We start from the raw sequence: 16,542 nt of genomic DNA, 5'->3' as shown, positions 1-16,542 counted from the left end.
TAAAAACAATTTCCAACAATTTCCAAAACCAACGCCCCGAAGTGCTTATTTTTTCAGCCATAGCAAAAGTCGCTCAGTGGTGTCAGACTCTTTGCAACCCCATTGACTATACAGTCCATGGAATTCTCCAGGCCAGAATACTGGAGTGGGTGGCCTTTCCCTTCTCCAGGGGATCTTCCCAACCCAGGGATTGAACCCAGGTCTCTTGTGCTGCAGGTGGATTTCTTACCAGCTGAGCCACAAGGGAAATGCTTATTTTTTCAGCCATAAAAACAAACTTTAAAAAAAAAAAATGGATTAGGCAAAAACTCTAAAAATCTTCTAACTTGTCTTACAATCCAAACAGGAAAACTGATTCCAATGCAAACTTCTCAAGTGGGAGTAAATTTGAAAATGTTAAAATAGGGGATTGGTTTTTTACATTTTCAATTGCACCCCCAATTTAAATAAATTAGAAGATAAAAATAGAAAATCCAAACCTCAACTAATAAGAGTCTAAGAAAACAAGATTAGAGTAAAAGGCAGTAGTAACCATAAAGAAACAGTATAATGAAATTTCTCGGAAATGAAGAGGATGCATTTCCAGATGGAAGGGACCCACGTGACCATGAAAGAGATGAAGACGACCGACACGAAGGCACACTGTCAACACATTTCAGAAAAGCGTCAGAGTTGCCATTTCACTGCAGCCTCCCTTTAGCTAAATATTGAGAAGTCAAATGGCACTGGATCCCCAATTGTACTTTTTCCTTTCTGGAGACATCTGGAATCTTCTCTTAAACGTCAATTTTCTGAAATCTTAGAGTCATAATATTGATTTATAAATCAACTATACTTCAATTTTAAAAAAGAATGCATGCCAAAAATAAACAAAAATGATACTGGCTTAATAAAAAAAATAATTTGATTATTGGGAAGATAACACTAGCAAAGATTACACACTGGATATATGGAGTAAATAACTGAAGTAAAGTTTAAAGTGATATCTTAAGACATTCTCAGCATCAAGGTGAAAATTGATGCTATTCTGTATACAATTGCAAACCAATGTCCTTTGTGTGCTTTATCTGTAGGGGTGAATAAAAACATTTACTTTAGCTACCAAAGGAAAAAAGTGAGGATTTAAGGTTAGATTGATAGTACAGAGGACCAATATTTTCATATTCCTATTTTTTTAATGATAAAATATTTCCCTTAGAAGGTAAAACTAATAAAATACAAACTTTATGAAAGAATACAAAGAAAAGAAATCTTCATTAATTGAAATAAAATTATTTTATTGCTAAGAGTGAATGTCAACATTTTCAGAATCAGCAAACTAAAATGGACTGGAATGGGTGAATTTAACTCAGATGACCATTATACCTACTACTGCAGGCAAGAATCCCTTAGAAGAAATGGAGCAGCCATCACAGTCAACAAAGAATGCAAAATGGAGTACTTGGATGCAATCTCAAAAATGACAGAATGATCTCTGTTCGTTTCCAAGGCAAACCATTCAATATCACAGTAATTCAAGTCTATGCCCCAACCAATAATGCTAAAGAAGCTGAAGCTGAATGCTTCTACAAAGACCTACAAGACCTTCTAGAACTAACACCCTAAAAAGATGTCCTTTTCATGATAAGGGACTGGAATGCAAAAGCAGGAAGTCAAGAGATACCTGGAGTAACAGGCATATTTGGCCTTAGAGTATAAAATGAAGCAGGTCAAAGGCTAAGTTTTGCTAAGAGAATGCACTGGTCATAGCAAATGCCCTCTTCCAACAACACAAGAAAAGACTCTACACATGGACATCACCAGATGGTTAATACTGAAATCACATTGATTACATTCTTTACACTCAAAGATGGAGAAGCTCTATACAGTCAGCAGAAACAAGACCAGATACTCACTGTGGCTCACATAATGAACTTATTGCCAAGTTCAGACTGAAATTAAAGAAAGTAGGGAAAACCACTAGACCATTCAGGTATGACACAAGTCAAATCCCTTACGATTATACTGTAGAAGTAACAGATTCAAGGGATTAGATATGATAGACAGAGTGCCTGAAGAACTATCAACGGAGGTTTATGACATTATACAGGAGGCAGAGATCAAGACCATTTCCAAGAAAAAGAAATGCAAAAAGGCAAAATGGTTGTCCAAGGCCTTACAAATAGCTGTGAAAAGAAGCGAAGCCAAAAGCAAAGGAGAAAAGGAAAGATATACCCATTTGAATGCACAGTTCCAGAGAAAAACAAGGAGAGATAAGAAAGCCTTTCTCAGTGATCAATGCAAAGAAATAGAGGGGGAAAAAATAATAGGAAAGACTAGAGATCTCTTCAAGAAAATGAGAGACACCAAGGGAAAATTTCATGCAAAGATGGGCTCAATAAAGGACACGAATAGGTACGGACCTAACAGAAGCAGAAGATAGTGAGAACAGGTGGCAAGAATACAGAAAAGAACTATACAAAAAAGATCTTCATGACCCAGATAATCAAGATAGTGTGATCACTCACCTAGAGCTAGATATCCTGGAATGCAAAGTCGAGTGAGCTTTAAGAAGCATCACTACAAACAAAACTAGTGGAGGTGATGGAATTCCAGTTGAGCTATTTCAAATCCTAAAAGATGATGCTGTGATAGTGCTGCACTTAATATGCCAGCAAATGCAGAAAACTCAGCAGTAGCCAGAGGACAGGAAAAGGTCAGTTTTCATTTAAATCCTAAAGAAAGGAAATGCCAAAGAATGCTAAAACTACCACACAATTGCACTCATCTCACACAGTAGCAAAGTAATTCTCAAAATTCTCCAAGCCAGGCAACAGTAGGTAAACCATGAACTTTCAAAGGTTCAAGCTGGATTTAGAAAAGGCAGAGGAACCAGAGACCAAATTGCCCACATCTGTTGGATCATCAAAAAAGCAAGATAGCTCCAGAAAAACATCTACTTCTGTTTTATTGACTATGCCAAAGCCTTTGACCATGTGGATCATAACAGACTGTGAAAAATTCTTAAACAGATGGGAATATCAGACCACCTGACTTGCCTCTTGATCTGTATGCAGGTCAGGAAGCAATAGCTAGAATAGGACATGGAATAACATACTGGTTCCAAATAGGGAAAGGAGTACGTCAAGGCTGTATATCATCATCCTGCTTATTTAACTTACATGCAGACTACATCATGAGAAATGCTGGGCTGGATAAAACACAAGCTGGAATCAAGATTGCTGGGAGAAATATCAATAAACTCAGATATGCAGATGATACCACCTTTATGGCAGAAAGAAAAGAAGAACTAAAGAGCCTCTTGAAGAAAGTGAAAGAGGAGAGTGGAAAAGCTGGCTTAAAACTCAACATTCAGAAAACTAAGATCATGGCATCCAGTCCCATCACTTCATGGCAATAGATGGGGAAACAGTGGAAACAATGACAGACTTTATTTTTGGGGGGTCCAAAATCACTGCAGATGGTGACTGTAACAACGAAATTAAAAGACTCTTGCTCCTTGGAAAAAAGTTACAACCAACCTAGATAGCATATTAAAAAGTACAGACATCACTTTGCCAACAAAGGTCCATCTACTCAAAACTATGTTTCTTCCAGTAGTCATGTACGGATGTGCAACTTGGACTATATGAAAGCTGACTGCCAAAGAATTGATTCTTTTGAACTGCAGTATTGGAGAAGACTCTTAAGTGTCCCTTGGATAGCACTGAGTCCAACCAGTCCATCCTAAAGGAAATCAGCCCTGAATATTCATTGGAAGGACTGATGTTGTAGCTGAAACTCCAATACTTTGGCCACCTGATGTGAAGAACTGACTCATTTGAAAAGACCCTGATGCTGGGAAAGATTGAAGGCGGGAGGAGAAGGGGACGACAGAGGATAAGATGGTTGGATTTTAGCACCCGCTCGATGGATATGAATTTGATTAAACTCTGGGTGTTGGGGATGGACAGGGAGGCCTGGTGTGCTGCAGTCCATGGAGTTGCAGAGACGGATACAACTGAGCAACTGAACTGATGATGATGGCTGGAAAAGTTAAACACATGTATGTTAAAATGTAAACAAAGGAAAAGGTATCATTATATCAACACATTCTGAGGCACTTGATAAAATTAATATTGCTAATGATTTGGGGAATACAGTATTTTTCACTATGGACAATAAAATGAAAATCACTGTGCTTGCTTGTGCAATCTTCAGGCAAGAAAAACATACTGACTTGCGTTGAGGTTTAGGCTCTGCTAAAACTACATAATTCGACCCAGCGGCCTTTCATTAGCAAATCTATTGCCTCCTAAGACAGAAAATGAAATGAGTAAGATGGTATCACATTCTAATGAAATGTGTAACATTTCATCAAATATGCTTTTCTAAGCATTCACTAAGATGCAATCAGGTGAAAAAAAATATGATATTTTTATTTAGTGTGCTTGAAGATCAAACAGCCTCAGATCATCTGAAAATATATGTTTTTTTATTCACCTGGAGAAAATTTCAAAGGTGACTTTGCTTGGAACAAAGAGGATTGTAATGACAGAGAACACAAAGGAGATAGAAACTGCTATCATTCTCCTCTGTTTCATATTCCACAACCAAATATGGAGAATGGCCTAGGGTTAGCACATGTTTCCTGATGGTGGTCAGTCAATTAAAAAAAAAAAATACATGCTGCAAATCTATGCCCTGTCCTGGGAAAGAGTTATGATCATGTCAGGGGCTTTGTTATAGTCCAAGTCTTAGCTCAGCATGTCTCAAAGTTTAAGGTGCATGCAAATCACCTTGTCAGCTTGTTAAAATGTAGACTTTCATTTAGCAGGACTGGGGGAGTGCCTAAGAATCTGTATTTATATCATATTCCCGGGTGAGGCCCATGCTGTCTCTCTGTGGTATGCTCAGCCACTCTGTCAGGTCCAAATCTTTTTGTGACCTCATGGACTGCAGCCCGCCAGGCTTCTCTGTCCATGGAATTCTCCAGGAAAGAATACTGGAATATATTGCCATTTCCTCCTCTAGGGACTCTTCCTGACCCAGGGATCGAGCCTGCATCTTCTTCACTGAAGGCAGATTCTTTACAACTGAGCCACCTGGGAAATCCTCCTCTCTGTAGATCACACTATGATCAGAAAGGTTTACAATGCACAAAACAGATATTCAGTTTCACAGAGTCAAGGTTCATGTGACAGGAGAGGGCTAAGAGCATTAAATTTATCTTTTCTCAATATAGTTTTAAGCTAATAATTATTGTCAATGAAATAGGCAATTCAAAACATTCTAAAGACCCTGTGCACTAATGGTGAACATTTTCCCAAGGTCATTCCAGCAAGAAAGCATAACCTGCTACTTTCTTACAATGTGAATCTCATGCACTTGAATAAGAACTACATGAACATACAACTGTAGACATGGCCACATTTCTAGATAAAAGTACACTCCAAACATTAACACTATTTCAGGATTAGTCAGCCTGATTTAGTGAAAAATCCAAATTAGGGATTTGCCAGTGGCTCAACAGTAAAGAATCTGCCTGCAATGCGGGAGATGGGGGGGTTTAATCCCTGGTTCAGGAAGATCCCCTGGAGAAGGAAATGGCAACCCACTCCAGTATTCTTGCCTGGGAAATCCCATGGACAGAGGAGCCTGGCAAAAGAGAGGGACATGACTTAGCAACTAAACAACAGTTTTACAACACGGATACCATTCCAACTGTAAATTCCAGCTCAAAATAGGCTACTGTGTTATGGGCTCTCCTAAGGCTTTAACCAACTTTTAAATAAACTTTCCCTAAAGGTCCGTCTAGTCAAGGCTATGGCTTTTCTAGTGGTCAGGTATCCATGTGAGAGTTGGACTATAAAGCAAGCTGAGTGCCGAAGAATTGATGCTTTTGAACTGTGGTGTTGGAGAAGACTCTTGAGAGTCCCTTGGACTGCAAGGAGATCCAACCGGTCCATCCTAAAGGAGATCGGTTCTGGGTGTTGACTGGAAGGACTGATGCTGAGGCTGAAACTCCAATACTTTGGCCACCTGATGTGAAGAGCTAACTCATTTGAAAAGACCCTGATGCTGGGAAAGATTGAATGTGGGAGGAGAAGGGGACGACAGAGGATAAGATGTTTGGATGGCATCACCAACCCGATGGACATGGGTTTGGGTGGACTCTAGGAGTTGGTGTTGGACAGGGAGGCCTTTCGTGTTGCGGTTTATGGGGTCACAAAGAATCGGACAAAACTGAGCAACTGAACTGAACTGATGCTCAATACTATTTGTTTAGCAAGAAAAATTTTCCTAGAGAGTGAAGAGGTAAACAAGACTCTCAAAATAATAAATTAATTGTTGTTCAGATACTATGTTGTGTCCAAGTCTTTGCAAGCCCATGGATTATAGCTCAACAGGCTTCCCTGTCCCCGACTATCTCCCAGAGTTTGCTCAAGTTCATGACCATTGAGTTGGTGATGTTATGTAACCATCTTATCCTCTGCTGCCCTCAAATTCAGTAGAAAGGGTCTTAAATAATAGACTTTAAAAATGCACATCTCTTCTGTAAAGCAAGTGTCCTTCAATTAAAAAAAAAAAAAAAAAAACGACAGCCTCGGGGTCTGCTGACCTCAGTTCTTGCCATTGCTAAAATTTTACTTCTCAAATTTCATTTCTTATCCAGGACCAGCCTACAGCAAGACTTGTAACTTTGACCAATCCTAAAATAGCCCAAACTCCAAGTCACTAAAAAGAAACACATTTATACATACTAGAGGAAAACTCATTCAAACTAATGATATATTTCACTATTGATTTTGTGGTCAAACACAAAAGTTTTGTCTTGCAGTCGACACAATAAAAATGTTGTAAATGTTCTTGAAAAAAAAATGAACATCTCTGAGTTAAAATACCTGAAGAATGTACAAAAATTTACATTTTAATACCTTATTATGGTGTTATTTTGACTTTTATTAAGATTATATAAAGCATTCATACCAGTTCTCTCCAAAATAATACTATAAAACCTCTAATTAATATAATAAAACTTCTCTATAATATTTTAATTCATAACAATCATTAATCATGTTTGGACTCCAAAATCACTGCAGATGGAGACTGCAGCCATGAAGTTAAAAGACACTTACTCTTTGGAAGGAAAGTTATGACCTACCTAGATAGCATATTCAAAAGCAGAGACATTACTTTGTCAACAAAGGTCCGTCTAGTCAAGGCTATGGTTTTTCTAGTGGTCGTGTATCCATGTGAGAGTTGGACCATAAAGAAAGCTGAGTGCCGAAGAATTGATGCTTTTGAACTGTGGTGTTAGAGAAGACTCTTGAGAGTCCCTTGGACTGCAAGGAGATCCAACCAGTCCATCCTAAAGGAGATCAGTCCTGGGTGTTCATCGGAAGGACTGATGTTGAAGCTGAAATTCCAATACTTTGGCCACCTGATGCAAAGAGCTGACTCATTAGCAAAGACCCCGATGCTGGGAAAGATAGAAGGTGGGAAGAGAAGGGGATGACAGACCATAAAATTGTTGGATGGCACCACCAACTCAGTGGACATGAGTTTGGGTATACTCCGGGAGTTGTAACGGACAGGGAGGCCTGGCATGCTATGGTCCATGGGGTCGCAAAGAGTCGGACACAACTGAGTGACTGAACTGAACTGAATCATGTTGTATAGAATCATAATGGGTTCTATTATCTTGAATTTTTTCTCAAATAGGAAACATGATTTAGATACATGCTATATAGTTGTCCATGCTGAAACAAAAATATCCATGTTTTAAATAAAGTATTTTAAAGATGCAGTTTCTATTTAATAAAAAATTTAATAGCTAATTAAAACCATGGTCTAATAACCAACTAATGATTATTACAGTTTACAATAAGTTATTCTCTGATAAATTTTAACAAATCAATGAGCTAACATGTTAATACAAATATTTTAAAATTTTATTTAAATATGTTGTTATTTTTGAACCTTACTGGTTTTGATAATCATGGGTGAAATAATGTTTAGCTATATTGGGAACAACCAATAAATGCAACACTTACTGACATTTTAACATTCTGTGAAACTGCTTATACTTACTGGAAAAAACTCACTAAAGCATTTAAAGTGTAGATGACTACAAATGAACACAAGTTAATGTAAAATTAATTATTTTTTAGCACATTTAATGCTTACATCCTCATGAACACATGCTTGGTTTTAGAACTAGTAAATAGACTGCCAAAGTTTATTTTGAGATTCTCAACCTTACTGTGGTAATGGTATGATTTTTATTCATACTTATTCATAAAACTAACCAAGTAAAAATAGAAAAATCAATTTCACTAGATTCTGGACAAAGTAAGAACCAATAATTTATCTGACTCATTTATTCCTGATCCAAATGATAAAACCAAACGTAACATTACTATTATAAACCTATTTAAATGAAATTATTTAATGTGCACCTTTATTTTTGTAGTTATCTTACATCTGTTGGAAATAAGCTTTCTCACTCTTGAGTTCTTTTGATCTATCAGTAAATTATCCCCCAATTCAGGATTACTGAAGAGTAAATGGTTTAAAAAGATGAGGAAGAAAAAGTAGTTTCCTATCTGTTCGTACAAAGGACATAAAATCAAGAGTGGCACAAAATAGTTAAGAGCAGACCCTCAAATGTAAATTTTAGCTCTGCCACTAAACAAGTATGTGACCTTGAAAATGTCAGTGCTTACAAAACGTCAGTGAACCTTACTCGATCTAAGTTTTTTCAACAATAAAATAAGGATAAGAGTATCTACAACAGTGGTTCACGTGACATTCTGTAAATAAGGCCTGGTGCTGCTACTGCTGCTGCAAAGTTGCTTCAGTCATGTCCGACTCTGTGCAACCCCATAGATGGCAGCCCACCAGGCTCCCCCATCCCTGGGATTCTCCAGGCAAGAATACTGGAGTGGGTTGCCATTTCCTTATCCAATGCATAAAGTGAAAAGTGAAAGTGAAGTCACTCAGTCGTGTCCAACTCCTAGCGACCTCATAGACTGCAGCCTATCAGGCTCCTCCGACCATGGGAGTTTCCAGGCAAAAGTACTAGAGTGGGGTGCCATTGCCTTCTCCGAAATAAGGCCTATGTTATAGTAATGAATGACACATAAAGATGATGTGTAACCTATTGTTACACAAAGCAAGTTTTTAGGCTACTTGTAAATGCTACTCAATAAAGTGAAAGTAAAAGTGAGGCTGCTCAGTTGTGTCTGACTCTTTGTGACCCCATGGACTGTAGCCTACCAGGTTCCACCATCCACGGGATTTTCCAGGCAAGAATACTGGAGTGGGTTGCCATTTCCTTCTCCAGGAGATTTCCCCGACCCAGGGATTGAACCCGGGTTTCCCACATTGTAGGCAGACGCTTTACCGTCTGATCCACCAGGGAAGTCTTTCTTCATTTAAAAATGCTTAAATGAAAACAGACTGATCCTAACCACCATATTAAATAAGTTCAAACAATCCTATATACGACTTCTTTTGCAAGTGTTTCTATTTTCTAAAACTCCCCTATTATGCTTTTGAATGATTTATGAAAGACGATGGTCATCTCATGCAACTTGAACAACATAAAGAAGAAAAACACAGGGTTTGGCTTGAATTCCATACATAAGTTAACAGAAGTGACATCCATGCAGAGATTGCTCACGGAGGGGCAAAATGGTCCAAGGTGTCTCAAAAGGCCAGTCACTGCAGGCAGAATGGGTGCTGCCCAGTGGGGGCATGAAGAAGAAGACTGGCATGAACAAAGCCAGTAGACACTGAACCAGGACAACAGCTAAGTGTCCATCTCATTAGTAGCTGGTTACAGTGAGTTTTGTGTCTGGTCATAACGAAGAAAAAGGGACTAATCAGAATCTGTGTCTAATTTTAAAAAAAGTAGAGAGGATGGGACATGTCTATAAGAACAAAGAGTAGAATCCAAATAGCAGCAAATACAGTTAAGAAGTATAAAACCCCTGCGTGTGTGATGAGTCTTGGTGACTTAACTCTAAACCACAACCATATAGTGGAACTAGGCAATCTAAGATATTTTTATTTTATTTTAAAACATGGGCACTGAAAATTCTGATTCCTTCACCACTAAAAGTGAAAGTCACTCAGGTGTGTCCGACTCTTTGTGACTCCATGGACTATACAGTCCATGGAATTCTCCAGGCCACAATACTGGAGCGGGTAGCCTTTCCCTTTTCCAGGGGATCTTCCCAACCCAGGAATCGAACTGGGTTCTCCTGCATTGCAAGCAGATTCTTTACCAACTGATCACCTTCACCATCACCACTCCTCAAATTCATGCCTCCACCATTGCACATCTGGATTACTATAATCATCTCTTTACTGGTTACCTGCTTCTATTCTTGCCTCTTTCAAAAACCTTTCTTCTAAGATACAAGTTGGGTCATGTAATGCTCCATCTGAAGTCTGTAAATGCCTTGTCAGTTGATTCACAACAGAAAGAGTACCTTTTAATGATGTACAAGGCATGCATGGCATGACTCGTGGCTACCTCTCCGTCACACTACAGGCACCATGATCTGCTTACAGTTCCTTCAATATAAAAAATTCTTTCATACTCTAGGACAATTGTATTTGCTGTCATACTTTCTTTGAATACTCAACGTTTGGGGACCTTCACATAGCTGGTTCTTAGGCATGTATTTGTATCCTTTACAGAGAGGTCATCCCTGTCCTGACAATATAAAATAGCATCTTTCCTTAAATAACTTGTTTTTTCAGTCACTCTGTATCACTTTTCCTAGTCTGTTCATAGCATTATCAATAACTGGAATTATCTTGATTATTTATTCACTGATACGACTTCCCCATTAAAATGAAATACTGAGGGCACGTATCTTTGCTTTGTTTCCAAAGTTTAACAAATAGTAGATAAACACGTATCATATACGTATATATACATACATCATAGTAGATGTATCATGCATACATCTGTTGAAGAAATGAAAAAAGTGACAAAGAATCTTAAGGGAGAGAAACAGATTGCCTACAAGTGGGAAATGAGCTATTTATATGTACTTCCAGCTGCTTCAGACTACATTGTGTTCCCCTAAAATTCATATGTTGAAGCTCAAACTCCCAAAGTTACTATATTTGCAGTAAGTAAATAATTAAGGTTAAATGAGCTCATATGGGTAAGGCCTTGATCTGCTGCTATTAACATCCCTACAAGAAGAGACACCAAAAGGGTGATAGTGTTCCACCCTCTCTCCCCACCCCCAGCCTCTGCCACTACTGAGGAAAGGCTACCTGAGAACTTAGTGAGAAGGCACCTCTGGGGGCCAGGAAGACATCTCTCATCAGACACCAAACCAGCCAGAACCTTGACCGTGGACTTACAGCCTCCAGAACTATAAGAAAATAAATTTCTGGTTTTTTTTAACCCATGCAGTCTATTGCAGCTTATTATGATATCCCAGGCTTCCCAGGTGGTACTAGTGGTAAAGAATCTGCCTGCCAATACAGGAGATGTTAACAGACACAGGTTCGATCCCTGGGTCGGGAAGATCCCCTGTAGGAGGGCACGGCAACCCACTCCAGTATTCTTGCCTGGAGAATCCCATGGACACGGGAGCCTGGTGGGCTACAGTCCACTGGGTCGCAAAGAGTAGGACACTTTTGAAGTGACTTAGAACACACGTATGATATGATATCCCAAGCATACTAAGAGAGTCTGTGGCAAAAATAAGACAGCCAAAATGAGACAGGAATAGATGACAGGATTACAAAAGAATTTATCTTTTTATGGAGGATTATTGTTTTAAGTACACATGTATCATATTTATAATATGGCTATCATTATTGTTACTATATAGGCAGTTTGTAATAAGACAGGGCAGCAGAGATAGTATTAAGGGTTAAAGGATATCTGCAAATGAAGTGGGAAAAAAAGCTTCTAAGACTTACCAGGATGCTTGCTTCCAGGGGAACAAAAAATCATATAAAAGAGGAAATTGACAGCATGCAGGACAGGAAATTGTCTGTATTTTTTCACAGAGAATTATGAGTGACATATTTTGAAGTTCAGTTCAGTCGCTCAGTCATGTCCGACTCTTTGCGACCCCATGAATCACAGCACGCCAGGCCTCCCTGTCCATCACCAACTCCCAGAGTTCACTCAAACTCACGTCCATCCAGTCAGCAATGCCATCCAGCCATCTCATCCTCTGTCGTCCCCTTCTCCTCCTGCCCCCAATCCCTCCCAGCATCAGAGTCTTTTCCAATGAGTCAACTCTTTGCATGAGGTGGCCAAAGTGTTGGAGTTTCAGCTTCAGCATCATTCCCTCCAAAAAAATCCCAGGGCTGATCTCCTTCAGAATGGACTGGTTGGACCTCCCTGCAGTCCAAGGGACTCTCAAGAGTCTTCTCACATGGAGTTAAACACTCACCTCTGGATTCCAGAGATGTTAGATTCAACTGTAAGTTCTAGAAAGCCCAAAGTGAAAGTGAAAGTTGCTCAGTCGTGTCCAACTCTTTGTGACCCCACGGACTATACAGTCCATGGAATTCTTCAGGCCACAATACTGGAGTGGGTAGCCTTTCTCTTCTCCAGGGGATCTTCGCAACCCAGGGATTGAACCCACATCTACGTCATTGCAGGAGGATTCTTTACCAGCTGACCCACAGGGAAGTCCAAGAATACTGGAGTGGGTAGCCTATTCCTTCTGCAGCGGATCTTCCCAACCCAGGAATCGAACCAGGGTCTCCTGCACTGCAGGAGGATTCTTTACCAATTGAGCTATGAGGGAGCCCAAAGCCTAAGGGTAAATCCAGGTGTCACAAATGAAAGCCAGTGAAGAAGGAAAAACAAAAACAAAATCCATCTCCACATCTTTCTTTGTCCACCTTGAGTGAGATGAAAGATATTCCTATCTGGCATTCTGCTAGCATAGGCAATCTACTACCTTGGTCTGTCAGTTAGAAGTCAGTGTTGTGGAACACACATTATTCATTCATTAAAATAACCTTGCGGTGAGAACACTATCAAAGATGCCCAGGAAGGTAACCTGATTCCCTAATATCAGGTTCACTCAGGCAAAACGTGGGAATGAGGCATCAAAAGCTTATCAAGTTCATTATCTAGTGAACTTGGGGGAAAAAAGAGAGCACAAAGGATGTTAGTCAACCCAGGTGAGCAGCTCCTTTAAATCATTAGAGCTCCGCATGATACAGCAGACAGGAGAAAAACAAGCCCCTGACACCTGGCTCCTAGCACTCCACAACTTTAGTGCTAAATTCCTTCCTTCGCCTATTTACGCACCACATTCTCAGTTATAGCTGAGGTGGTCCTGCCATCTAACTCAGCCCCTGTTTAAATCTTAGCCTGATGCACAGCACAGCTTCTTGCTAAAACTCATTTCTTTCAATATCCAAGATTCTGATTCTCCCCCTGCCTCTGCTGCCTTCATCCATTTCCGACCTATAAACCTCTCTTCCTAGAGACAGGCTTTCCCTACAAATATCATAATAAGAGACATTCCCAAAGTTTTCATTGAAACCACATACTACTGCTATGTCACTTCAGTCATGTCCGACTCTGTGCGACCCCATAGACAGCAGCCCACCAGGCTCCCCCGTCCCTGGGATTCTCCAGGCAAGAACACTGGAGTGGGTTGCCATTTCCTTCTCCAATGCATGAAAGTGAAAAGTGAAAGTGAAGTCGCTCAGTCGTGTCCGACTCTTCGTGACCCCATGGACTGCAGCCTACCAGGCTCCTCCACCCATGGGATTTTCCAGGCAGGAGTACTGGAGTGGGGTGCCATTGCCTTATCCGCCACATACTACAGCTATATATAAATGCTTCTTCTAGCCAAAAGCTTCTGGGAATCCAATATTTTACTGTTATTTCCTACTTAAGATCTTCTCCAGAAGGGTAAGAAACAGCAACAGCCCAAAGCCCTCCATGGAGATACTGGAATGAAAACAAACACATATTGATTGATTGATTTTCTCATTGTACGTTATCTAGGGACATTCAGGAGAGAGTCAACAGCCTCCTACCTGAGCTTCTATACTTCCAACTTTTTGTAACTCTCACTCTATCATTCTTGACACAGTCAGATCACCTTCCCAAAAGATTAATACTCATTAAACATAAAATACTGACAAAGACATAATCCTAGCCAATTTTTCTATAAAAGCATTCTTCTGTGCATAAAAAGAGTAAGCATAATTTTTTTTTAATTAGGATGCTGAGATACTATATTCTTACACTATTTTATTTTTTTCTGATTTTTCCATAAACTTATCAATGAATTCATCTTCTAAAACCTAACATGGGGCTTCCTAGGTGGCTCAACAGTAAAGAATCTGTTTGCAATTCAGGAGATACAGGTTTGATCCCTGAGTTGGGAAGATTCCCTGAAGAAGGAAATGGCAATGCATGCCAGTATTCTTGCCTGGAAAATTCCGTGGACAGAGGAGCTGGCAGGCTATAGTCCATGGGGCTGCAAAAGAGTCACTCATGACAGAGACTACCCCATAGATGGCAGCCCACCAGGCTCCCCCATCCCTGGGATTCTCCAGGCAAGGACACTGGAGTGGGTTGCCATTTCCTTCTCCAATGCATGAAAGTGAAAAGTGAAAGTGAAGTCACTCAGTCATGTCTGACTCTTAGCGACCCCATGGACTGCAGCCCACCAGGCTCCTCCGTCCATGGGATTTTCCAGGCAAGAGTACTGGAGTGGGGTGCCACTGCCTTCTCTTAAACAAACATAATATAGACTAAATATTATCTCTAATAATAACCTAGGTCTTATATATATTCCTCAATATATTAAAGCACTTTGAAAGCAATTACTATTTTATAGTCCTTAACAGAAATGTGCACATTCAGGGCAAGAGAACTTGAGTGACTTGCTCAGTGTCACATGGGGACTTGGTGTCATGGTTAGTGCTGGAGAATCTGTTCTTAACTCCCAGTCCAATATTTTTTAAAAGTGCAAAATTTCAAAGAAATAATATCCCCTTTACTAGCTCATGTAACTGACACATTTATTTCTTGGCAACAATAGTGAAACATTTGTCAAAATAGCTCTATATTAACTTCTAGTCGCTAAAGAACACTCCAAAAATCTTTCTAATCCATCACTGTCCATCTTATTGCACTGCAGCCTGAGTACACTGTTTTACCCAAACAAAAAACAAAATTTCCCAGGGGTCATGTTTTATGAGCACCATACAAAATCCTACTTGGTTAATTATTAATTCTAGACGGAAACATGGGTAGAAGACAAGCATAGCTTGGGAGGAGAGGGTGAGATATATGGAAAGAGTAACATAGCTTGGATTTCATCATCACATGAATCTTCAACATCTCAATGGGATTTTTCCTTTTAGCATGCAAATTTGTTCAAATGCCCTTAGTATCACAACCTTACAAAAAGAAAAAAAAAATTTCGAGAACTGTCTAACTCTAATTACAATCCTCTCTCTCTTAATCCCTTAAGAAGTACTATTTTCAAATTTTAGTTCACAAATATTATCTCTACTTCTTGATCTCCTATGCATTCCTCCTGTTTCCACCATTCATCAGAAATTACTCTAAGATAACCATTATTTTTTTAAATTGATATTTAGACTTTCTATTACTTGACTTCTCAGGAGCACTTCGCAAGGCTACTTATATCTTTCATCTTACAGTATGTCTTCATCACTGACTCACACAGCATTTCTCTCTGCCAGCTTTTCTTTCTTCCTTTTGGGTGCTTCTTCTCAGTCATTTGCATGAGCACCTCATCCTCCACTTCTTAGACATCACTTTTCTCCTGGTGTCAGATCACAGTCCACAGCCTGATGGCCCTCTCACTCTACACATGCTCACACATTCACAAGTTAATATCGTCCACAAGCAGAACTTCAACGGTTGCTCAATTCCAGTTCCTAATACACATCTCTGTTCCACCCTCACACCCAGAAATCCAACTGCTTAGTTGATATCCACATCATCTTAGCTGTCCTAAAACAGCTCAGACTCACAATGCAACATATATGATTTATTTTATGAATAAATGAGATAAATGAATGATATATTATGTATATAAATATATGTCCTGACAACTTTAATGATTTCATCTCACTAAAAGAATTTCTATTGCTTGACTTCTCAGGAGCACTTCACAAGGCTGCTTATGTCTTTTATCTTAAAGTATCTTTCATCACTGACTCAACCACATTGGCTGACCAGTTCTTGCCCAGACCAAGAAAATTCATACCAACTCGAGAAATCAGCACTGTGAAAAGCGTTCCTTAGTTTCAACTGTCTGAATGCCATCCAGGGCATTGTTCGATAACTTCAACCGTTTGATAGTTTTAGAAAGGTACTGAAGAAACTGCAATTACAGATATCCCCAGAAGATACTACCACATAACCATGCCTTTTGCATGTTATTTCGCTACAGTCATGCCCAACTCTTTGCGACCCTATGGACCCATGTAGCCTGCCAGGTTTATCTGTCCATGGGATTCTCCAGGCAAGAATACTGGAGTAGGCCATGCCCTTCTTCAACC

The sequence above is a fragment of the Capra hircus genome, chromosome 8, assembly GCF_001704415.2.
Source record: "Capra hircus breed San Clemente chromosome 8, ASM170441v1, whole genome shotgun sequence".
Classification (NCBI taxonomy): Eukaryota; Metazoa; Chordata; class Mammalia; order Artiodactyla; family Bovidae; genus Capra; species Capra hircus.
This window is presented reverse-complemented; position numbering follows the sequence as displayed.